This window comes from Coenobita brevimanus, chromosome 69, assembly GCF_032717465.1.
Source record: "Coenobita brevimanus isolate Jiangsu-jjx chromosome 69, ASM3271746v2, whole genome shotgun sequence".
NCBI classification, from domain to species: Eukaryota; Metazoa; Arthropoda; class Malacostraca; order Decapoda; family Coenobitidae; genus Coenobita; species Coenobita brevimanus.
Window position 1 is genome coordinate 20,941,798 of NC_137022.1, and position 24,589 is coordinate 20,966,386.

Here is a 24,589-nt window from a genome sequence, read left to right on the forward strand (position 1 = left end):
AGGATGCCTATACCCTTTCCGCTGTAACCTGGCCTAAAATTACCATCCCTCCATTTCTGAATACAGTGTTGTAACAGTAGATTACCACTAGAATATAATGCTTGCCACGAAGAAGTGCTAGGGGAAGGATGTAGGGCCGTGGCATTAACTTTTTGTGCCACTGAGCTAAGTGAAATAAGCTGCAAAAGGACGAAAATCTTGACCAAGTTAAGGTGAAAGGAGTATTGTACCTTTTCCTCACTGATGGGTTTTGCTCGTTTCACCTAAATATTCTCATGCATGACATTTCTTCTGTGACATATATATCTTAAATTTTGCATAGTCTTCATAAATAGCGTGCATAGTAGTACTCGTTTTAACCCTTTCAATCCGACGACGTATTTCTATATTCTTCCTACTACCAGACGATTTTCCTCACCTTGGGGTGGGTGTCTAGACGTGGAGGGGTTAAGGCAGGCTCTATCTAACCCCTTCCAGCTCTCAAGTTTCTCCTAAGCTGAATAAAATGGTCTGGAGATAGCGAGAACAAATTTTGAAACGCGCCACCGAGTTGAAGGATTTAATGTGTTACAGGCTAATCAAAACAGGTAAAGAGGTGCTTGCGGGACCTTGTTAACCAACGAGAATTTTAGATAACATTCCGGTCACTAATGAATATCGTCACGCATACGCCTTAACGTGAATATCGCCAAGGTAACGTTCTGGTCACTAAAGAGTATCATCACGTTTACGTCGAACTGACTGTAATCTTAACCAACGAGAGTAATGGTCTAAGTATCGTTCTGGTCACTAACGAATCTCGTTACGTACACGCCTGAACCATAGAGAGGAAGGGCCTAGGTAATGTTCCAGTCACTAACGAATATTATGTATACGCCGAACTGCGCCTGTAATTTCATCACAGTTAACACTCAGGCTTTTATGACTCACTCCCAGCTGAAGAAAATCAACTGGCGATGGTAGATGAAAATATGAAAGAAAAGGTAATTGTAAGGGTGTTAAGGGAGCCAGTAATGTCTCTCAGGTGTGTATACGCAGCTAAATAAATGTGTATACTTAGCTAAAAAAAAAAAAAATCGTCTAACGCTGAATGGAATAAAACACCAGAGTTGTCCCGACCATTAGAGCCCAGGTGATAATCTTAATAATCAAGCCCATATGGCTCTCAGTTGAATATAACAGACAAGAATTATAATACCCAGTATTATAGTTATCGCGATCGTGAGTGTTACATTACCTAGAAATGATGCACCGAGACCTGTAAGCTCGTCTCCCAGCAACTGGCTGCTCATTTGTCTATATAAATACCCTATTTTTGTTCACGTTGTTTTTATTGCTCATGCTCCTATGACTCGCTCAGTAGAATTACAGTATATATATCATTTCAGTCCTGACGCTGCAATACTATCATACAGTTCAGATTATCTATGTGCTAATGGCTAACTGACCTTGTACTGTTTAACTTTACCCAGATTTTCGTCCTTTTACATATTATTTCACTATTAGACAGAGACAATGCATCCGCTCTACGTATTTTCCAAAGCACGTCTTTGTGACTAGCATCATAATCTAGTATCAGTCTATTCTTACAATTTAGCATTCAAGATGGAGAGGTAGCAGTTTTAGGCTGTCAGAATAAAAGGATTATAGTAGGGAAGGGGCGCTTGGGATCCTCCATAATCGACGACAGTTGTTTTGACCATGGCCCTCATTCTCGTCGGATAAGGAAGCTCCCTAACACTAATTCCTTAGCGATTTATTTTAAGATATGGATGGTTCATACCCTTATCTACGCTATGTAAGTAAAGAGATGATATCGGAAGGATTTGTACAACGCAGAAGAGGACAGTAAGGTGAAATAAATAAAATAAATCGCTCGGAAAATGGTGTGAGGGAGCTTCCTTAATGAACGAGAACACGGCCAGAGTGCATCAACATGGAACACATTTCTTTGCATTTTTTTTTATAATCTACAATGTCTCAATTTATTCTTTCTCTTACCAATTTGTTCTAAAAGTGTTGGGAGTAGACTGTAGCACCAGTCGAGCAGGGCAGTACTCCCGAGGTGGATGGAAAGCTGATGACAGGGAGTGCTGGAGCTCCCGTTTCATCAGCCCTCAGGACTAGTTCCTGACCATCCCCCTTTGCTGAACTTTTTCAATGTCTCAGTTACACAGAGAGTAGGCCAGCATGCTCTCCAGAACAAATTTCTCTATCTATCTTCACCAAACTACATGCACAGTACACACTACACTTCCTATTCAAAATTTACCAAAATGGCGTCAATTCACCTAGCCTCGGAGTCCCCAGGGGGGGGGACCATAAATGCCCCCGCCATCTGCCCCTCTCCCGGTGACGACTCGAGGTGCCTGGAACCACTGTCTGACTCTCTTCTTCTTCATTTCTGCAACATTCGCGGCCTTTCATCTAACTTTCGCTCTGTTGAGCACCACCTCTCCTCCTCTAAACCTCACCTTCTTTTTCTAACGGAGACTCAGCTGTCTGAGGCAACTGACAGCAAACCCTTTTCTGTATCCTCCTACTTTCTCTTTACTCATTTCAAAGCCAAAGGTGGCTGTTGTGTATACATACGCAACGACTTATCTTGCTCTCGTGTTCCTGAACTTGATTCTTCTGAATTCTCCACTCTCTGGCTTCGGCTTTCCTGTCATTCTCTGACTAAATATATCTGTGCTGTTTACTTATCCCCTAATTCTACTGACTATCAAAAATTCTTCGACTATCTTACTTCTACGATGGAACACATTCTGTCCATTTCTCCTTTCTCTGAAATCTCCATTCTTGGAGATTTCAATGTTCACCACCACCTTTGGCTCTCCTCTCCTTTCACGGATCCACCTGGTGAACAAGCCTACATCTTTTCTATCCTTAATGACCTAGAGCAGCTTGTACAGCACCCTACCCGTATCCCTGACCGCCTTGGAGAGAGCTCCAACATACTTGACCTCTTCCTCACAACTAATCCTTCAGCTTACTCTGTTAATCTTTTCTCTCCGTTGGGCTCCTCCGATCACAACCTTATTACCTTAACCTGTCCTATCGCTCCAGTACGGCCTGCGGACCCTCCAGTGAAACGTCGTCTCTGGCATTTTGGAGCTGCGGACTGGGAGGCCCTCAGGCAGTACTTCTTTGATTTTCCCTGGAATGATTATTGCTTCCATGGCCGTGAGCCATCTGAGTGTGCCTTGCGCATTACGGAGGTTATTCTCTCGGGCATGGAAGCATACATTCCTTTCTCATATCCTTTGACTAACGCAAGAAAGCCTTGGTTTAATCACGCTTGTTCTAATGCTGTCCGCAACAAGGAGAAGGCCTACAAAAGGTACCGGAGCCAACCCACCCCTGAATCACATCATCTTTACGTTTCTGCCCGGAATCGTGCTAAGTCTGTTCTTCGCTCTACTAAAAATAATTTCATCCATACTAAATGCTCTCAACTCTCCAACTCGAATTCTTCCCGCTCCTTCTGGCACCTTGCCAAAAATCTTTCTAACAACTTTACCTCATCATCCTTCCCTCCTCTTTTCTACTCTGATGGTTCTGTAGCTATTTCTTCTACTGATAAAGCAGATCTCTTTGCACAGACTTTCTCCTCCAATTCCACCTTAGACGATTCCGGTGCTGTTCCTCCATCACTTCCCCCTCTGACTTCCTCATGGCTGACATTAAAATTTCTTCAGTTGATGTATTTTCTGCCATTACTGGCCTCAGTACTAACAAGGCATATGGGCCTGATGGGGTCCCTCCTGTTGTTCTCAAAAACTGTGCTTCTGTGCTTACACCCTGCCTAGGCAAACTATTTCGCCTTTGTCTGTCAACTTGTACCTTTCCTTCTTGCTGGAAGTTTGCTCTCATTCAGCCAGTCCCAAAGAAGGGTGACCACTCCCAACCCTCCAACTATCGTCCAATTGCTTTAACGTCCTGTATTTCAAAAGTTTTCGAGTCAATTCTTAATAAAAAATTTTAAGGCATCTTTCCTATCACAACCTTCTTTCCGATCGTCAGTATGGGTTCCGTCAGGGACGCTCCACTGGCGATCTTCTCACCTACCTTTCAGACTCCTGGTCATCCTCCTTTCGGGACTTTGGCGAAAGCTTTGCCATTGCACTTGACATCTCAAAGGCTTTCGATCGAGTCTGGCATAAATCTTTAATTTCCAAACTGCCCTCCTACGGTTTCTATCCTTCTATCTGTACCTTCATCGCTAGCTTCCTTTCTGGTCGTTCTATAGCTGCTGTCGTAGACGGCCATCGTTCTTCTCCTAGATCTATCAACAGTGGTGTTCCTCAGGGCTCTGTCCTATCACCAACTCTCTTCCTTTTATTCATCAATGATCTTCTAAGCTGTACATCTAACTCTATCCACTCATACGCTGATGACTCCACCCTTCACCTTTCCATTCGGTTCCCGCAACGCCCATCTCAACAGTTACTTCAAGAAACAAGGGATGAGGCTATGGCACACCTAATGTCTGACTTGGCTCATATCTCTGACTGGGGTAAAAATAATATGGTTGTCTTTAATGCTTCTAAGACTCAGTTCTTACACCTATCAACCCGACAAGGTCTTCCACAGGTATACCCACTAATGTTTAATAATATTCAGATTAATCCTGCATCATCCTTGAACATGCTTGGGGTTTCATTTACTCGGGACTTATCTTGGAAAGATCATATTGCATCTCTTGTGGAATCTGCTTCCAAGAGATTGGGTGTGCTAAGCCGACTCCGCTCTTTCTTTACCCCTGCACAATTGTTGACTCTATACAGGGGTTTTATCCGCCCCTGTGTGGAGTACAACTCTCATGTGTGGGGAGGCTCCCCACATACAGCTCTTCTCAATAGGGTGGAGTCAAAGGCTTTTCGTCTCATTAACTCTCCTCCTCTTACTGACTCCCTTCAACCTCTGTCTCTTCGCCGCACTGTTGCATCTTTATCTCTTTTCTATCGCTACTTTAATGGTCACTGCTCCTCTGAACTGTCTGCTTGCATTCCTCCACCTCTACGACGGGCGCGTAGCACCCGTCTGGCAGCAAACTCTCATCCCTTTTCTGTCCAACTCTCTAATGCAAGAGTTAACCGTTACTCCCAGTCTTTCATTCATGCAACAGGTCAGCTCTGGAACTGTCTCCCTCTGTCTGTATTTCCTCCTGCCTATGATCTCCAGTCTTTCAAACGCAGTGTGTCCAGGCATCTCAAAATGATCGGATCTTGAATTTGGCTCTCTATTGTATTTTTTTTTTCTCCTGGAGGGAACTGTTACTGCGGGCTCATGGCCTTTGGTTCCTTCTTCCTCGCATAAAAAAAAAAAATAAAAAAAAAAATAAACAGCATTATCTTATCAAGTCAGAACTCAAAATTCCCTGAAAGCCTTTGGAAGAATAAGTTCCGGGTGAATAAAATAGTAGGCTACCTGAACAAATTCCTTCTCTTGGTACCCGAGCAGAAAATGATAACTACAATCCAATGACGTGTTTTATTTTATTCTTATTACAAGATTGATTTATTTAGCTCAGAACAGAGTGAATCCGTTAGTGAAGGCTGGTGTAAAAACCAATAGTAGCAGTAGTAGTAGTAGTAGCAGCAGTGGTGGTAGTGGTGCTAGTAGTAGTAGTAGTAGTAATATTACTATTGGTAACAGTAGCAGTAACAATAGTAGCAATGGTAACAGTAGCAGTGGTAATAGCAGGAGTAGCAATAGTAGTAGTAGCAGTGGTGATGGTGGTGGTGGTGGTGGTAGTAGAAGTAGTAGTAGTAGTAGTAGTAGTAGCAGTAGTAGTAGTAGTAGTAGTAGTAGTAGTAGTAGTAGTGACATGTAGAGGTGTATGGAATGTAGGAGGACTACTGGGCCTTGGGAGCAGGCTGTGAAGCCTATGCCCAGAGTCGGACACACACACACACACACACAAAAGGAGTAGTAATGGTGGTGGTGGTGGTGGTGGTGGTGGTGGTAGTAGTAGTAGTAATAGTAGTAGTAGTAGTAGTAATAGTAGTAGTAGTAGTAGTAGTAATGGTGGTGGTGGTGGTGGTGGTAGCAGTGACGCTGGTGGTGGTGGGTGTAGTAGTAGCAGTAGTAGCAGTAGTAGTAGTAGTAGTAGTAGTAGTAGTAGCAGCAGCAGTAGTAGTAGTAGTAGTAGTAGTAGTAGTAGTAGTAGTAGTAGTAGTAGTAGTAGTAGTAGTGGTAGTAGTAGTAGTGGTAGTAGTAGTAGTAATAGTAGTAGTAGCAGTAGTAATAGTAGTAGTAGTAGTAGAAGCAGTAGCAGTAGTAGTAGTAGTAGTGGTGGTGGTGGTGGCGGTAGTAGTAGTAGCACTGGTGGTAGTAGTAGTAGTAGTAGTAGCAGTAGTAGTAGCAGTAGTAGTAATAGTAGTAGCTGTAGCAGTAGTAGTAGTAGTAGTAGTAGTAGTAGTAGCAGTAGTAGTAGTAGTAGTAGTAGTAGTGACATGTAGAGGTGTATGGAATGTAGGAGGACTACTGGGCTGCAACAACAGATCAAATACGAGGCCACCAATGTAAAGCAGGTAGCCTATGCAGATGATCTCACGGGTGCTGGCATGGTTGAGGATGTGAGGAAATGGTGGGACCTTGTAACATCTCATGGCCCTGAAGTAGGTTACTACCCTAATGCAAGTAAGTCCATCTTGATCGTGAAACCAGCTTACTATCAAGATGCACAGGAAGCATTTAGAGGCACAAACGTGATAGTGACCAAGGAAGGTCAGAGGCATCTAGGGGCTGTGATTGGAACCAAGGAATTCAAAGACAAATATGTGAGTGATAAGGTGAAGACATGGGTAGAAGAAATTCATACACTATCTAGCCACGCAAAAACAGAACCCCATGCAGCATACAGTGCATTTACCTATGGTGTAAAGCACAAGTGGACCTTCGTGATGAGGACCATACCAGACATCGAGTTGCTGCTACAACCACTGGAGGATGCAATCAGGGATTCATTCCTCCCATCTCTAACCAATGGCCACATCCCAACACCAGAAGAGAGGGACCTTCTAGCACTACCACCCAGGATGGGAGGCCTTGGCATATAAATTCAGTAGCCGTGGCAAGCTACGAACACAGAAATTCACTCAGGCTCACCGAATCCTTGTCACAGAAGATCTGCGCCCAGGCTGAGACGAGTGAAATCGACCACCAAAGGGAAAGACAAAGACACAGATAAGCAAGGAGCGTGAAGCAAGACAAAAAGACCAGCTGCAGCACATAATCGAACATCTAACACCAGACCAGTGCAGAAGAGTTGAAATTGCACAGGAGGTTGGGGCATCGAACTGGCTCACAACCCTGCCTCTCAAGGCAAAAGGCTTCCACTTCAACAAACAAGAATTTATTGACGCCATAGCCTTGAGATATGGGTGGCCAATAGAGAACCTACCTCAACACTGTGCCTGTGGCATTGCCTTTGATGCAAACCATGCAATGGTATACAAGAAGGGAGCCTTTGTTTGCATCCGACACGATGAAGTACGCGACCTCACTGCCAAAATGCTGCAGGAAATATGCCATGATGTCACGATTGAGCCAGCTCTGCTACCCCTGGACGGCGAGCACTTCACCCACAGAACAGCAAACACATCAAATGATGCAAGAGTGGATGTCAGTGCTCGAGGTTTCTGGACACGTGGGCAGAGGGCGTTCTTCGACATCAGGATATTCGATCCCATGGCAGCGTGTCATCGTAAACTGTCCCTCGAAGCTGCACACAAAAGGAATGAACAAGAAAAAAATAGAAATTATCAAGAAAGGATCCAACATGTGGACCACGGTCGATTCACTCCCCTTGTGTTCACGACATCAGGTGGGATGGGTCCAGAGGCAGTGAGATTCTACACGAGACTGGCAGAGGTTCTTTCTGAGAAGAAACGTCAACTACAGAGTTCTGTTATGGCCTGGATGAGATGTCGTCTGTCATTCTTCCTCGTGAGGTCTGCTCTGCTATGTCTCAGGGGCACAAGATCATCAGCCCTCAGCCCTGTCTCTCTGGCGGGTATGGATTACGAAGCTACAGTGGTCGAGAGTCGCATAGGCCAGCGACTCCAATAGTTTACTGTCTTTATTTACACTGTAATATCAATAAATATGAAATAAAATAATAATAGTAATAATAGATGGTTGGTAACCACAGCCGTTGGCGTGCTTGGGGCCAACGGATTGTAATATGAGGGTTAGTGTTAACCTTCACATTACAACTCCAAATGGTGAACTGTATTAGGAAGACTGGTTTTGTTCTTCACTATATAATGCACCAATGGATGGAGGTGATTAAAAAAAAAAAAAAAGTAGTAGTAGTAGTAGTAGTAGAGTTGTAGCAGTACCGTAGTAGCAGTGGCAGTAGTACCGTAAGGTAGCAGTAGTAGTAGCAGTACCGTGTTGGTGGTAGTAGCAATAGTAGTAGTAGTAGTAGTAGTAGTAATAGCAGTAGTAATAGTAATAGCAGTAGTAGTAGTAACAGTAGTAGTAGTAGTATTAGTAATAGTGGTAGTAGCAGTCGTAGTAGTAGTAGTTTTAGTAGTAGTAGTAGTAGCAGGGTTAGTGTTAACCTTCACATTACAACTTCAAATGGTAAACTGTATTAGGAAGGTTGGTTTTGATCTTCACAATATAATTCACCAATGGATGGAGGTGATTAAAAAAAAAAAAAAAAAAGTAGTAGTAGTAGTAGTAGTGGTAGCAATAGTAACAGTAGTAGTAGAAGTAGCAGTAGTCGTAACAGTAGTGGTAATGGAGGTGATGGTGGTAATATTATAACTCCACCAGACTAAAGCCTCTTAAAAGCTTAAAGTCGAGAGAGCAAATTTATAATGAGAAATACGTCATTGAACTCAAGTCGTGAAGTCAAGGCGTCATGACCTTTTTCCCTTCCTCTACCACTTTTTTCCTTCTTCTACCACTTTTTTCTCTTCATCTACCACTTTTTTCCTTTCTCTACCACTTTTTTCCCTTCCTCTACCAGTTTTGTCCTTCCTCTACCAGTTTTGTCCTTCCTCTACCACTTTTGTCCTTCCTCTACCACTTTTGTCCTTCCTCTACCACTTTTGTCCTTCCTCTACCACTTTTGTCCTTCCTCTACCACTTTTGTCCTTCCTCTACCACTTTTGTCCTTCCTCTAACACTTTTGTCCTTCCTCTACCACTTTTGTCCTTCCTCTACCACTTTTTTTCCTTCCTCTACCACTTTTTGTCCTTCCTCTAACACTTTTTTTCCCTTCCTCTGCCACTGTTTTTTTTCCTTTCTCTACCACTTTCAGCCCCGTCAGTCGGTGTCTTTCAGTTTATTCTCGCTGCTTTCAGATGATTATATTAAGCTTAACAGAGTCCTACAATACTGAAGGGGAAAATGAAAGGCAGCTTATGTCTACCCCCTCCAGCTTGAACAGTCTCTCTGAAGCTGAATTAACTGATCTGGAAATAATACTAATATAAGTACAAAGGAAAGCAAAAAGCAACAGACCTAGTGGGCCATTTGAGGCTGTCTTTTAGACGGAATGCTATGGCTATATCTAATTCTCAGTAGAAGAAATCAAGAGGAAACAATGGAGGAAATCAGAACAAGAAGCGGGGCAAGAAGGATATGCAAATGAAGGAAAGTAAGAACAAAGCAAAAAAAAAAAAAAGAAAGAAAGAAAAGAAGGAGGAGGAAAGCAAGAGGAGGAAACGCAAGAAGAAATGCTTGAAAGGGTACAGCAGGGAAGAAAGGTTGCTGGTTCTTTGAAAGCAGTGATAAGAAACAGGGAGGTGAGCATGGAAGTGAAAAAGTTACTACATGACAGTATTGTGATACCAACTCTAACATACGGAAGTGAAGCTTGGACATTGTTGGAAGGACACAAGTCAAGAGTGAGAGCAGTGGAAATGAGTTATTTAAGAGGAGCCTGTGGAGTCACGTGGAGAGACAGGCTGACGAATGAAGATATAAAGGAGCGTTGTGGTGTGGATGTGGATGTGATAGGAAGCGTTATGAGGAACACACTGAGGTGGTTTGGCCATGTGGAGAGGATGGAGGGTGAAAGAATGACGAAGAGAGTGTATGTGAGTGAGGTGGAGGGGGGAAGAGGGAGGGGGAGGCCGAGGATGAGATGGAGGGATGGGGTGGAGAGGTATATGAGAGAGGGGGATGTGAGTTGGGAGCAGGGCAGTGAAATGGCGGGGGACAGGGCGACTTGGAGGCGATTTGTTTGTGGCCACCCCAAACGGGATTGAGGCGTCTGGCAATAGATAGATAGATAGAAGAAGCAAAGCAAGAAGAACAATATTTCACGTTGCTGAAAGGGTAAAAAATGTATATATAAACTTAATAAACTCGTCTGTAGGTATCAAGTATCAGGATTCAACTTTCTACCTGCTCGACTTGAAATTCAGGAAGGAGTGGTGAATTTACGACTCGATAATGTTGGCCCTGAAGGTATTTTTACGTGAAGTGCACCCACTGTATCTCGCTGTTTTAAAAATGCCTCTCCTAAGCTGAGTAAAACCGTCTGGAAATAACAAGGATGGAAGAGAGAGAGAGAGAGAGTAATGAAAACGCAACTAGATTTGCAGCAAAATTAAGACTCACACAATTAAGTTTCGGACTAATAAAATCGTTTGGCGTCAATAGGAAGAGCATATTGGACTTTTCTCGTACTTGAAAGGGTTAATGGTATCAGTATGTACACTTTTGGGCTTTATGGCGTCTCTGAATGATGCAGTTTGGCGTTAGTTTGAAAAGAATGCTAGAACTCTCCTGAATCTGAGAGCTAACTTATATATTACAGTATTTAAATCACTTCCCCCTCGCCTCCCCTCTCCTCTTCTCTCTTCCCGTCCTCAGCAGGCCCACACCCTCAACTTACGTAAGGCTTTTGTCTCGATTCATACTACAAGAGCAACCTATTCCTACCTACCTTAATGTAACAAGGCAAACAGCTGAAAACTAATGAAAATATGAGATTGCCAAAAACTGTCAGCTAAAAACAGCAAATTAGAGCACGTTAAAACTCATCATTTACTATACATGCACTGGTTTTTCACTCACCATACCCTGAGCAGTTACGGGGGAAGCAAGTCTGGCCCACATGTTCATCATCATCATCGTCACCACCCACGGCCATGACTGGAACGCCCTCAGGCCAGTCATTTCCGGGAATTGTGTGTGAGTAGGAAGGAGCGAGGGAGAGGCAGGCGATGGTCGGCGAAACAGAGGGGAATTCGCAGCCGTAACGTTGTAGATTTTTGTGTGAGTGTGTGCACGCTGAAGCTAGAAGCACAAGATACAGGTACTCTGTTCTTTGTAGCTTTCCTGTCATATATCAAAGGCGATACGGTAGTTTCTTGGTTCGCTGAGGCCTTGTAACAAGGAACTTGGTATATAAAAATATGCTCACAAATAATCACTCTGCTGCTTTCCTTTCACACAGTCACTTCCAAATACACTAGCAGCATGTATCTAAAAATCTGAACATATATGGCTGGTTACTCGATAACATCTGCACATACAAAAAAATACCTAACATGGCTATGGGATTTTTTCCTTAAACAGTGATTAAAGTACTGATAGGAATGGTTCTCTGAGTTTTTTCAAGTGACACATTAAATTCTCGTTCTTCATGCAATTGTTTTCCTTCTATGGTTCTTCCTGTTAAATGAAAGGGAAAAACTCTTCTCTGAGCAGCATGATACTCTGACTTGTGTCTCTTCACATATAGAAAATCAGGTTTCTAAGACCTGTTCAAGCGTATTTTCCCTTATGCAGTTTGTAAGAAATTTGGTGTGTTCGATAAATAAAAATAAATTCATGCTTCTAGAAACTGTACAAGCACATTTTCCCTTTTATAACTTATATGAATCTTTCTGAAGTGAGGTACGGGTAAAATGTCTTCATACACCAAAGCCAGACAACACTTAATATAATACACACACGTTTGAATTATTGTCTTTTTATTTGTACCACAGCTCGCTCTGACCTGTTACATTTACTTTGCACACAAATCAAATATCTCTCTCCCTTTCATGGATTCATGATACTGTTTTGTGCACTTCCTTCTTGAATGTAGACTGTTCTCCCGGCTCGCGTATCACAAAATTATTTTTTATTCATATAACACTTAGTTAAAATTTTTATTGCATATTGTTCACAGCTAAATCAAGCACTTTCTTTTCAAACCTCATGGATTCAGTTTGTGTGTGTGTGTGTTCCGTCCGGAATGTAGGCTGTTTCCTGGCACGTATGTTCACAACCTTATTGTTTTTTTACTCATAGGCTATTGCACTGAGAAAAACTTTTTTTACACATTGTTCACAAGTGAAATAAGCATTTTCTCTTCACTTCAGAGATTTAGAACAGCATTTTTGTCCAGTCCTGTCCGGAATGTAGGCTATTTTCTTGTCACACAAATATCAGAAGTATCGTTTTTACTTTTATTATAATTCTCAGGCTTTACACCTGCTACACACACAAATCAAGCACTTTCTCTCCACTTCATGGGTTCCGGAAAGTTTTTTGTCAAGTCCCGTCCGGAATGTCGGCTATTTTCCCGGCACGCAGATCCCAGAGGTTGCCTGGCGTGGAGGTAGTGGCGGTGGTTGCTGTGTGGGGAAAGGAGAAAGTTCAGGGTGAGTGCGGGGAAGAAAGATGTCGAGATGAACGGTACACTGAGGACGATTTGCACTTACGTAACACCTAAACCTGGTGCTACTTCTAGAAAATAACAAACAAAATTGGCTATAATATTAAACAAAATTGGCCATACTTATAGTGTAAAAATAAAGCGGATGTGTAGTTTCTTCCTGTGCCTTCAGAGAAAACGTGGAATCTGCATACCAATCCTGTGGTACGAGTGCAGATTTGAAATGATAACAAAATATTACTGTGTCATAGTAGAAGCTAGTATTCCAATGTAAAAAAACACAATCTCAGTGGTGACATATTTGGGTGACATCCCTGGATATACTCAGTGAAGAGGAGGAGGAGGAGGAGGAGGTGAAAAAGAAGATGAAGTAAAAAGAAAAAAAAAATGAAACGAGAAAAAGAAGCAAAAAAAAGAAAAAAGAAAAGAAACAAAGAAAAACAGGAAACAAGAAGATGATGATGATGATGATGATGATGATGATGAAGACGGAGGAGGGGGAGAGGGAAGGGGTGGGGGGGGAGAGGAAGAAAGAAGTAGTAGTATTGTAGCAGCAGCAGCAGTAGTAGTGGTAGTAGTAGTAGAAGTAGTGGTAGTAGTAGTAATAGTATAGCAGTAGTAGTCAGCGGATGGGAGTCCTTTATACATGTACTAGATATCAAAGCCGTATCTGCATTCCTGTCACTATTTCTGGGAATTTTTAAAATGGTGAGGAGGTGCCTCACCCTCCTAAAAATCATGGGTGAAAAATTATACATAGTGGAAGACCTTCCCGGTAACCTGACGAACTCACCTGGGAAATTTCATTAAAATCCATCAAATAGCCTAGGAGGATTTTAGACACACACACACACACACACACACACACACACACACACACACACACACACACACACACACACACACACAGAAAGAGAACACCCCCACGCGTTGGTTTAATAGACGTCCTCTGATACTGTGAATATCTCTAAGTTAAATAAATCAGTCTTGGGTTAACTGAACAATACTAGAACTGTCCCGACCATGAGAGAGCTAAGGAGAACACCAACAACGCAAGCTGCACAATATATCATGGAAAACACACAAAGCTTTAGGGACACAAATACTAATTCACCCCACTAAAATAAGCCACGGAACAGTGAATAACATTAATTTTTGACAATCAGAGATGCTGCGTTAGGATTTACTTCAACAATCTTTCCACAAGTTTATGTATTTCGTGACTGGAAGAAATGACCACTTTCCCTTTAACTAAGTACTAAAAATGCGTTTGCAACGGTTGTGATTATATGAGGAACTGATTAAAACTGAAAAACTTACTCGTGATCACAGAAATTTGTGTTCGTTAGTTGGGTGTGGTCCGGAAAAATACGTTCATACTTGTGTTCACTGTGGGGAGACGAGAGAATCATGACTCCACTGATGCAGTGACGTATTTTCTACTTTATTCTCTACAGTTGCAGACGATTTTACTGATATTCAGCTTTGGAGAAATTTTTGGAGCTGAAGAGGTTAGATACTGCCTTCAGTAACCCCTTCATTGCTACTGAGGTCCCGTGAGCTGAATAAAATAATCCGAAAGTACCATGAATAAATATTAAAAAGACGTCTTAGTAGTGAAGAGGGTTAATAATTATGCATGTGTTACCATTTGAACAATTCACGACTCAATAAAATCAAGAACCAGATTCATAATGTCGACTAAAAGCTTGGAGCGCTATTATAGTCGACATCTGTATACATTGATTATCACTTACTTCCTCAACTTTCAGCCAGCGCGGCGTAACCCAACCTCTCCGCTGGACTGCCTAAGCAACACTGACTGAGGTTTGTTGACTTGGAGGGCAGGAAACAAAGAAGGACCCTGGCTAGAGGACGTCACACTCACGAACTGCTGACGTAAAGACCATCTTGGCTTGATCCCGGATGCATATTTCCGTTCTGTATAGGTATTCGTCTCAATACCACAGCCAGTCACCTCAGCCAAGCAGCCCTTCTAGGATAGGTTAGGTTTTGTTAGGTCAGCTTAGTTTATATTTCCGGATAATTCTGCCTGGGAAATACGCTGAGCATATTTTCGAGAAAAACCTAAAGTTAATTTTGAAACGAAGGGGCAAGCGTCGTTCCTGGCTGAGGGTTCCCGGTGGTGAGAAGAGTATGCATACAGAATAGAAATATGCGTCCCGGATTCATTGTATATAGCTTATTACTTTTTAAAGAATTAACTGTTTCTTCTGAGTATTTGACTAACATAATACCTTGTACTGCTTTTATAGTACAAGGGCAGTGAAATGGCGGGGGAGAGGGAGACATGGTGGCGATTTGTTTGTGGCCACCCCTTACGGGATTAAGGCGTTTGGCAATAGACAGATAGATAGACCTCGCATACCTAAAACGGGTCGATCATTCCTCAATAAAATAAATCATAGAAATCTGAATCATCAACTCATTCTCAAAACTCACCTTTATTTTTGCAGGAACAAGTGATATGGGGGGAAAAAAAAAAATGGCACTTTCCCTGTCTTTCCCGCAAATCAAAAAGTAGTTGATGATGACTGTCCACGTAGCAAAGGTTTGTTTATCAGGAAGATCAAGATCTCCTCGTCCAGTCTTTCCCGCATAAACAAATGTGAGTTACGACGGGGTGATCGTAATTTGGTCGTGAAGCTCAATCTTGGTTCCACATTAAATACTTTCTTGAATTTAAGTTTTGCGGTTCTAACATGCACATCAAAATCAAACTGGTGTGAATAGTATGTGAAAATATGTAAATTACATCGTCATCATCATCATCATCATCATCATCATTTGAAGCCCAACACTAGCCTAAAGGTTGAAGTGACATATGACCTACTAAGAAAATACAAAAGAAAAAAAAATATCAGCAGCATAACCTGTAAAATGAGTCACAGTTATTCACACATTCAAGCCTACGACATCCTGGCTCCACCTCACAAGCAACTCGTCCACACGAATTCAATTATTTCTTTATCATATTTCTAGATGTTCGTCACGTACACTTGAAAGCCCTACAAAGTTTTAGAAAGTATGGGAGGGGAGGAGTGCCAAACCTTGTCATGTTCTTTTCCTTACATAGCCTACTTCTTCCATCAGCTTCTATTTTTTGTAAATTTCTTAACTTTCTCTAGGCGATATTGTTTCCGACGACGAATCTTAAACTTTATTCTTACTACCCCCTTTTTTCAGTTTAGGTGTGACCTTTCGTGCTGGAGGGGTTAGCCTTCATTAAACGTGTCACTGTCACACGTCTCCCCTATGCTGAATAAAACTGTGTCGCAAGGATAAAAATCGTTAAGCCACTGAATTTAGGACACTAAAGATACACTCTGCTATTTTCATAGTCATTCTCGTCCCCATTCGCTCCACTTTCATACACTCTCCTAGTCAGTTATGTCCCCATTAGCTCTTTCACACATACACTCTTCTAGTCAGTTATGTCCCCTTTAGCTCTTTCACACACTCTCCAAGTCAGTCTTGGCCCCATGAGCTCCTCATTCATACACTCTCCAGTCAATCTCGTCTCATTCACTCCACTCTCACACACTCTCCCAGTCAGTCTCCTCGTCCTTATTCGCTCCACTCACATACACTCTCCTAGTCAGTCTCGTCAAGATTCGCTCCGCATGGCCAAACCACCTTAGACCGCTTCGGTATTTATCTTTTAACATCAGCCAACACCACATTCTACACAGATCCTTCAATTTCTCCAGCTATTTGTCTATGTCACCATTTTCTAAGCATCTAAATCAACACTCTCATGGCCACATCTTCTGCGGTATTCTTGTCACAGCAGCCTAGGAATGTCAACCCCTTCAGTCGGAAAGCGTATTTTGTTGCTCCATCCTTGTCACCTCCAGACAGCCATATTAAGCTTAGATGGGGCGTGTGGAACTGAAAGGACTAGAGTTTACCTTGAGTTTACCGTGAGTTTACCTTCTCTAATATCTTTCGCTACTGTGGGGCTCTCCTGGCCTGAATAAAATCGCCTGGAGATATCAGTAATTAAATATGACATGCATGGGATTCAGGGGGCTCATTCCGTGATCATTACCCCCCTCTTCGTCGGGATAACTCTAGTGCTCTATTCCAGCTAACGCAAGACGATTTTACTCAACTGTGTCAAGAGGGGCTGAGAATTAAATCGTCCTTATCCAAAACGTCTTTTAATTCTGAGTGATGACGTCTCGGTTTATATTTGCTCTCACCAGACGATTTTACCTAACACACAAGAGACCCCTCGTAGTCATGGAGAGAGAGAGAGAGAGAGAGAGAGAGAGAGAATGTGTGTGTGTGTGTGTGTGTGTGTGTGTGTGTGTGTGTGTGTGTGTGTGTGTTCTCTAGCCCCCTCACACATCTCAGCTGAATATAATCGTCAGGCAGTAGAAAAAATAAAAGGAGAAAAAAAAAAAACACCGAACTGAACAGGCCAGAATCTTCAGTACCCGTGTCGCCTTGAATGCTTTGTGCCGTATACCACCAGACGATTTTATTCAGCTGTGGAGGGACTTTTCTGGCGGTAAAGGTTTGATCCAGCCTTTGCTAATGCTTTCAGTATTTAAAATTCTAATTAAGGTGAATCGTCGGGAGTTGGTAAGATTATACCGCACTAAACTAGGAGTAATAGTAGTAGTAGTAGTAGTAGTAATAGTAGTAGTAGCAGTGGCAGTAGTAACAGGGGCAGTAGTAGTAGTAGTATATAATATTAGTAGCAGTAGTAGTAGTACTGGTAGTAGTAGTAGTAGCAGTAGTGGTAGTAGCAATAGTAGCAGTTGCAATAGTAGCAGTTGCAGTAGTAGCAGTTGCAGTAGTAGCAGGGGCAGTAGTTGTAGCAGCAGTAGTAGTAGTAGTAGTAGTAATAGTACCAGAACCAGTAGCGGTACCTGCAGCCATAGCATCAACTGTGAACCCAGTGGACTGCAGGTTCAGGTTGCCCTTCTCCAATGGTCCATCATCCTCATTTCGACAGAACGAGATTTAGTGGAACAATGTTTGTATAGCCAGGCAGTTAAGCCATCCGGTTATATCTGTGGCACCACACGAAGGCGACCCTCTACAGCACTAAAATGAGTAGAGAATGAGTAGAGAAAACAAACAATAATAATAATAATAATAATAATAATAATAAATAAATAAATAAATAAATAAATATTATTACTAATTTCAGGTAGATACATCCAAATTTTTCTCGAAGGGAAAAAAAAGACGAGGAAAAAACATAGGAAACCAAATTACAAGTAGAGATTATCAGTTTCCGGTAGTGCTGGGATGATTACGCTTTCGGGTTCCTATGACTCACTTTCAGCTGAATCAAATCGTGTGGCGTTACCTGGAATGAACTACGAGAGAAGGGGTGAATAGGTGTGTGTGTGTGTGTGTGTGTGTGTGTAATTCACTGGTTCGGTCAGGATCACTTGATGGTCGTGATTGTCAGCTTTTACCCTCCCGGAAGGGAGCTGAGAGCTCATATAGTCCGATCTAAGGGCAAGGCTGTGACCTTCACACACGCACACACCCGTCCCCTTGCTCAAGGGGGACAGTAACCACCCACTTCGTCAGTGAAACTTTTTCGCAACCTGAGCGAGGCGCGAACTCCCGTCCACCAGTTGGCAAGCGGGAACGTTACCACTGCACCAGCGAGCGGTGTGTGTGTGTGTGTGTGTGTGTGTGTGTGTGTGAGGGAAAGAGAGAGAGAATTATATATACAAACTAATAAATGTTCTCACTCACGTTGCTCAGGTGCGATGATGTCTTAATTACCCGTCCCCGCCCTGGAAGGGCTCGGGGACGGGTATTGTTTTCTCTCGGTTAGTCTGTTTGTTTGTCTGTCTGTCGGTCGGTCTGCCTGTCTGTTAACAACTTTACGCGAAAACTACTTGTGTGATTTTGACTAAAATTACCAGGATGATGGGCAATGACCTTCTGATCACTTGATTAAATTTTGGGTCAAATTGGGCCAAGGCCCAGGCTGTGGGTCCCCAAAAAATGAAAAAAAAAATGAAAAAAAAAAAAAATCGTATTTTTTCGCCATAACTCCTTTCAAATTCGTCATATCGACATGAAACCAAAACGCAAAGGTGCATCTTTCAATTCTGCATCCTATAACATGGCTCTGTACATCAGGGGGTCACCCTTAGTCAGCGGTAGGGGGGTCAATGTCAGGTGAGTCGGGCCTAAAATTTCAACTGGACATAAAATCGTCAATTTTCATCCAATTTACTCCAAATTTGATATGTGAAATCTTTGTGTTAATACGTCTGCACTAAAATGACTGCAGGGGACGGGCTTGGTTTGCCTTGGCACCGCTTCTTGTTATTCATTTTTTCACCATACAGTATTATAAATGTTATAAAAAACCTCTCGGACTGAAGGGGATAATGAAGGCTAAATCTAACACGTGTAGTATGAAAAGTCTCTCCTAAGGTTTAAGTTTAATAAAATCACTTTAGGGGTGACAACAGGAAAAAAAAATCATACTGACGTACTGAGAAATAATTTAACCAACACTGTTTCTCTCCCCATTCCTGGCCCACTCATTGCCACGTTTTTCTTAACTCCAACAGATTTCATATAACTGTTTAAATCAGAGAGATCAGAGTAGTAGAGCACAACACCATACCTGGACTATTTCGAAGACTATGGTATTAGAGATACTGTACACTGGATCTACGCAAATCGATGGAAAGCTTAGGAAAAAGAAACAGGTGTTATTTGCGTGGTTTCTCAAAATTAGCCAACATATCGCTAAAAGTAAATGTTACTTTAAAAAGTGTTAATTTTGTGGTTTTCCCAAAATTTCAGCGTTCATTAATATCAGGAGGATGGGATGGCACACTTCTTTAGCTGTGGTAACAATATTAGCCATCTTGATCGCTTGTACACGTTCCACATTTTCTATTTTGGGCGCTTGTAAGTCATTTTACTAAGCTGAGCGTGAGTCATAGAAGCCTGAGTGTTAATATTGTCACCGTTAATTCTTTCATGGTCAGAACATCTTTAATAGTGTGTTCCAGTTAACAGCAGACGATAATGTTAAGCTAAAAGTGACTCGAAGGTCCAGGATTTACACCATTAACCTTCTTATGGTCGAACTAAACCTACCATGATATTCCAGCACATCCCAGAAGCTATTATTTGGGGAGAAGTGGGTCATAGGAGCTTGAGAATGATAATATAAACCCAACTACCTGACCGACAGTGAATGGAACAGCCTGGCCTCTTGTTTGAACTGAGAGAGATTGAGTATAAGAGCTGACGGGAGGATAATTATCATTCCTTTCCTCACACACACACACACACACACACACACACACACACACACACACACACACACACACAAACACAACACACACAAACACAACACACACAAACACAACACACACAAACACAACACACACAAACACAACACACACCAACACACACACACACACAAATATACCAACACACGCACAAACATACACGAACACACACACACACACACACACACACACACACACACACACACACACACACACACACACACACACACACACACACACACACACACACACACACACACACACACACACACACACACACACACACACACACACACACACACACACACACACACACACACACACACACACAAAGCTCTCTCTCTCTCTCTCTCTCTCTCTCTCTCTCTCTCTCTCTCTCTCACCAACCCATCATCACACTTCCCTCACACCACCCCATCATAACACCAATTACAGAATTCCTGCGTAGAGACAGCCTAACAGATGGGTCCATATCCACAGTCAGTCAAATATCACCCTTAACCCCCACTAACATAATGCTGAACAGTACTGACCTACACCAGATGCTAGCCTATAGTCCTATGCGGGTGTAGTAAAGGTTCTATATTTACAAACTTTCTTTAGCTTAAGCTGTAGATGTGACTTCTGTTTTCATCTTCACTCGCCTATGGAACTGTCCTCACCTGTCTGTAATGATTTCTTCCTATGACCTCCTGTGTTTTAAGTGCAATGTGTCCAGACGTCTCCAAATGAGCGCATCTTCAATTTAGCTCTCTTTTATTTCTTCTGTCTTGGAACAATTTTCCGGAACACACACACACACACACACACACACACACACACACACACACACATATATATATATATATATATATATATATATATATATATATATATATATATATATATATATATATATATTCGAACGTATTTGTGCGTGTGGGGTGGGGTGAGGGGTGAGGGTGGGGGTGTAGTAGCTTCACATTTCATAACCTATGCCTGGTTTTAAAAAGTCCCTCATGAGAAGAATTCGAAAGACAAGCAATTTTTTTTTTTTAATACTAAGCTTATTTGAATACCTGTTTATCCTGTATTTCATAATCAATACTAGATGAGACCATTTTTAAAGGCAGTTTTCGATACCCCTAAAACCATTTGAAGACTTTTATTTCGAAATTCACAGCAAAAACTAATCGACGAAAATTCAAAAGAAGAAAACAGCTTCTGATAAAACTAAAATACCTGAAGGCTTGTTTATCTATCAAGGTTATCAAGATTCTTTATGCAGACTCTCGTGCGCAACCCCTTCTCGTTCACCGCAAAAGAACGTCTCACTGTATTTTTCTTCCCCCTTAGCTATCTCCAAGGGATTTTATTGAGTTGGGAGGAGATTCTGGCAATAGACGGATTTATGAAGACTACCTTTTACTCCTTCCGATTCAAAAAGTCTCTTCTACGCATGATAAAACTGTCTGGCGACAGCAAGATTACGACTTTAAAAATCATCATAGTAAAGATATTATAAGAGATAACTGAACCAGGGGTGCACCCAGGATTTTCTTGTTGGGGGTAGAGGGTTGATTTTTGGTTGTCATTATTCATGATACACAGCTGCTTGGAAAGTATCATATTATTATCTATACCTGCATCAATAAAAATGTATCTAGTGTTAAAAAGTAATGGAAGCACAGTCATTAATACCCCAGTGAGCAAGCAGAAGTCTCAGATATGATTACCTTCCCGTTCAGCTTATTCTGTTAGAAAGGGGGTGCAAGGCTGCTTCCTCGATTCCCCGTCCCCTCTCTCCCCTCTATGGCTGCGTCTATGAAAACGAAAGTTCAAAACAGACATAAGACCCGTATTCTCATCGGTTAAGGAAGCTCCCTAACACCTCTTCCTTAGAGATAAATTTGCTTATTACGCCTTGCCGTCCTCTTCCGTGTTACTTCAGTCATTATAATAACACCTTACTCTGCATAAATACCGTATAAAATTATATTACTTAGGATGAGGTGTTGGGGAGCCTCATTAGCCGCCGAGAATACGAGTAAAAATCATATTATTCGTTTTAACCGACTGTGCTGGATATAGACAAATTACTAGCACAATACCAGGTAGACTAGAACGACATGCAAACTTTAAACGACTAGAGCAAGAAACGTTACTGTAGATCATTATTTCATTCAGCTTTCATAATTAATAATTCCTTGCGACTTTATATGTGAATTTATACAGACTGAGCAAAAGAGGGTAGCATATTATAGCAGGCTGGGATGACTCTCAAACCACAACCAAATAAGTAAGGAGAGTTAAGACCTATGCAGAGTCGTAGATAATATAAATGAAGTTAGCGAAAACATACCTACTCTGTCGAAGATGTAAATGCACCACGCCAGCCATAAACAAACACAGGCAGAGGTTGAAAAGTCAGTAATGAATCTTTCTCCACCACCCATACACTATCTATCTATATACCTAGGCTGCTTCCCCCTAAAAAAGGGAGGAAGCCGAGACAGGATGACACACTCCCATTTTACTCATCCACACACACACATTCATTCGCATCTTAGCCCCAAGGGGAGAAGGGACAGATCCTCACCGCACCACACCGAACGAGGGTCAACTGCGCAGTGCAATCGGCAACATCCGTGGCAGGGCCTGACAGAAGAGCTGGTTTACCCCTGCCACATCATCATGGACTCATCCCCTTACCAGCACCTGACCTGATCAGCTGATCAGACCAAATGCGGGAGAATATCCCCTCAGGGCTGCATCATCATTTATTCATTCACAGTTTCTCTCCAATCATTTCTAACATGCTCAGCCACTCTTCCTTGCTCAATAGACATCCCTCTCGCATCCACTGCTCTTTTCACACTGTCCATCCATACTATTCGTGGTCTTCCTCTCAGCCTTACACCTCTCACATCCGATCCAGTTATCTTTTTCACCAATCGCTCATCATCCATTCTCTCCATATGTCCACATCATCGCGACACCCTCTGCTCAACTCAATCAGCCATCTCCCGCGCACCTCCAGTTCTCCTTCGCACTTCATCATTTTTCACTCGATCCATACGCGTCACTCCACACATACTGCTCAGACACCTCATCTCCATTACATTCCCCCTTTTCCTCTCTGCTACACCCATATTCCATATTTCAGCCCCATATAACGATGTCGGTACCATAACACCCTCATACAGCCTTCTTTTTACATCCATTCTAAGCGAACGACATTTAAACACTTTTTTCATTCCTCTCAGCACCTTTCCTACTTCATTCATTGTGAACTTCACTTCTGCATCTGTTCTTCCATCCATAGCAACATGTGACCCTAAATACTTAAAACACTCTACCTCCTCAAGCAACTCACCATTCAACACTATAATCATCCTCCTACCATCTACGACCTCGTACACTTCATCACTTTACTCTTATTATCATTAGCTCTCAATTTCCTCCTTTCACACACCCTTCCAAACTCCTCTACCAACTGTCTCAATCTCTTCTCTGAATCAGCCACCAGTGCAGTATCATCCGCAAACAGCAGCTGATTCAGATTCCACTCTCCACCATCAACATTAACCAGACCCAAACCTCCACCTAACAATTTTTTTTTTTTATGTGTCCGACTCTGGGCATAGGCTTCACACCCCGCTATCGAGGCCCAGCAGTCCTCCTACACCTCCACATGTCACCACTTCGGCACTAACACCCACCGTCCATATTGAATACATGCTAAGGCTGTCTCATACAGGACTGGTGTATTGGTATTAGCGGGGGTATTTTTACGACATGTCGGCGGGGCTTCTGGTGGATCAGTAAAGCCTGATTTAATGAAATTCAAATCCTTAAACTGTTCCCTGCCCCAGGGGGGATTTGAACCTGGGTCCATCAGGACTGCAGGGCACCTCTCTACCGATTGAGCCACCGCCTCCCTTACAATACCATCCACATAAATATTATACAACCAAGGCAACAGCACACATCGCTGCCGCAGCTCCACTCTCACGGGAAACCAATCATTCACAGCATTTCCCACTCTTACACACGCTCTACTATGTACAGACGTCGGAATAAATTCGTTTCCTTTTCCGTAGACTAAGGTGTTTGTAACACTGCTCGATGGAGAGGTATCCCCTCCTCCTCCCTTCCTCATAGTCCAACACTCCCACCAAGTCCGTACGTCTTAAAACAGTCCGCAAAGCCTCCTTATCAGTTCTATCATACGCTTTCTCTAAGTCCATGAACGCCCAAAACACATCCTTACCTTTCGCTTAATAATTTTCACATACCTGTCCCACAGCAAACACCTGATCCATGCATCCCCTCCCTCTCCTAAAGCCACACTGCTCATCACCAATCACTCCCTCTGTACCCTCTCTAACTCTCTAAATTAACACTGTACCATACACCTTACCTACAACACTCAACAGACTTGTACCCCTAAAGCTTGTACATTCATACTTATCACCTTTACCATTAAACAACGGAACCACATAAGCACTTGCCCAGTCAATTGGCACCATATCAGTCACAAAAAACACATTCAGCAATCCTACTAAACACTCAACAACAGTCGCTCCACCACCTTTCAGGCATTCCACAGCACACCCATCCATACCAGCAGCTTTCCCTGTTTTCATCTCTT

The 24,589-nt window shown here is 42.4% G+C and overlaps 1 protein-coding gene across 1 annotated transcript in view; it reads right to left on the reverse strand.

Annotated features, from left to right (window-relative positions):
* LOC145406147 (ileal sodium/bile acid cotransporter-like) overlaps positions 1-24,589 on the reverse strand; it is a 115,462-nt gene that overhangs the window by 22,412 nt on the left and 68,461 nt on the right. The window lies entirely within an intron of this gene.